The sequence below is a fragment of the Girardinichthys multiradiatus genome, chromosome 11 (genome assembly GCF_021462225.1).
Source record: "Girardinichthys multiradiatus isolate DD_20200921_A chromosome 11, DD_fGirMul_XY1, whole genome shotgun sequence".
NCBI lineage: Eukaryota > Metazoa > Chordata > Actinopteri > Cyprinodontiformes > Goodeidae > Girardinichthys > Girardinichthys multiradiatus.
In genome coordinates, this window is record NC_061804.1 from 14,312,383 (window position 1) to 14,314,275 (window position 1,893).

At 38.6% G+C, this 1,893-nt stretch overlaps 1 long non-coding RNA gene across 1 annotated transcript; it reads left to right on the forward strand.

The window, feature by feature from the left end:
* The first annotated feature begins 203 nt into the window (after window positions 1-203).
* On the forward strand, window positions 204-969 carry LOC124875880. Its single transcript, XR_007040159.1, has 3 exons — window positions 204-296; window positions 456-578; window positions 678-969. It is a non-coding gene; the product is annotated as an uncharacterized LOC124875880 (long non-coding RNA).
* The last annotated feature ends 924 nt before the right edge of the window (window positions 970-1,893 follow it).

Sequence of the window (1,893 nt, forward strand, 5' to 3'; positions counted from 1 at the left end):
GGTACTGCATATGTGTCAATGTGACTTTGAGTTTGTCTTTCAGTTCCAGTATCAGACCCTGCCATGTTTCAGACATGTTTGTCACCAGAAAACAGGACAGTCAACTGTTCAGCAGAGGGAGACAACACAGAGTTTTCTTTTTCTTTAGAAAATAACCCATTAATACAGACTAAAGCTGGCAAAGAATAAAAGTGTCACTATTAGCTTGAATGGTCAGCTGACAGGAAACTTGCATTGTAAGGTTCAGAACAAGGTCAGCAGTAAACAGACTGTTATCAACCTTACAAGCTGTGAAGGTAATGTGTTTCTTCTTTTATTTTATTGTTACTAAGTTCTATTGTTCCTTATCTCCAGAGTGCTGTTTGCTAATAAATTAATTTGTCTGGGATGTGGTTTTGCTCATGCCTATAAAAGAACATATAACAATAATAATTTCTCACCTTAATGTTTTCTAGACACAAGTGTCCAAACCGTGGCTTTGACAATACATGTGATCTGGGTTCTGCTTCTCTCTTTGGCCTTCTTTTCGTTTATTAAATGTTTCAATAAGAAAAGGAGCCCTACAACTCTTAGAGAAGGTAAAAGGTTACAGTTATAGAATGTATGCATGTATAAGTGTGAGCTTTGTTATGTGGATAGGTTTGCTGCACTGATGTGTCTAATTTTACTTCTTTCAGTCAGTACTGAGGTTGCGTACTCAGATGTTCAAGAGACTCGAGCTGCTTGCAAGCTGGAAGGTTAAGGTGCTAACCACAATGCCTAAAATGTCAGAGTAACGCCCTTTGTTTGAATGTTGGATGGCTAAAACCTTTTGTATTTCTTGCCCCCTTTACTTGCTTGTCTGCCTAAAATATATCAGTGTTTGATCTGTTGTGGGATTCTTCTGTTGCAAACTGCAGGTCATGTGATGATGAAAAGAAACAATCCCTTTAACACTTTGGCAGCCTTGACATTTACGTATTTCTTTAACTTTGTATGTGCTATGATAGAAATTGTATTAAATATTTTACCGTGCCACATAATAAATGCTCCATGACATATTTTCTTCCTGTAATAAAAAAAGGTTCTATAAGGTATATGTCAGATCAGACATGTGTATTCACACCTTTTTCTTTCATTCGAAAAATTTGCTTACTCCAAAAGACATCAACTCAGAGCTCCCCTGGACTGTTTTTTATCAACTTCGACCAATCACCGAAATTAAGTGACAGTGAACTGATACTTCTTGTTGCAGCACCCCTAATGATAGAGGAGAAGACCAACTTAATATGTAAACTGTTGATGTTACTTTTCAGTAGGGTACTTATTGTCTGCATGAACATGTTTTTGTTTCAGCTGCTACAGTGATTGTTGAATTTAGAACTTGGCCATATTGCCATCTAGTGATCATGCCAGCCTGAGACAGTTATCAATAAAGAATGATCTAGACGGTCCCCAACCCCCCAGGACTTCCTGTACAAAATTGATATATGCACAAACGCTTGGTGTATGCTCTTTCCCAACCAAGAGTAGAGATGTATCAACAATACCTGCCTTTTGTGCCTGTATATGAAACTGAAAAGCTCAAATAAAAATTTTAAAATCAGACCCAGGGAAATTTTCATGTATGGTCTTGCATATGTTGGGGCCCCAGCCATGGGTTGAAACATTAAAGGTCAGTAAGGACTTTTATGGAACTTTCGAAATAAATTGCATTAACCTACTTCCAGCACAGCCAGGAACAGGAGTAACAGCGGACTTCCAGTGACGTCACTGTTTGAATAAAAACCGCGCTTTTGAAACAGACTGACCTCTTCCACATAGGTCCCCAGTGGAACTGGATGAAGGGACACAGCGCGCTAAGGTCTCTTTCCTGGCAAAAAGACATAACTCTTCAAACTGGATCCAAGAGTG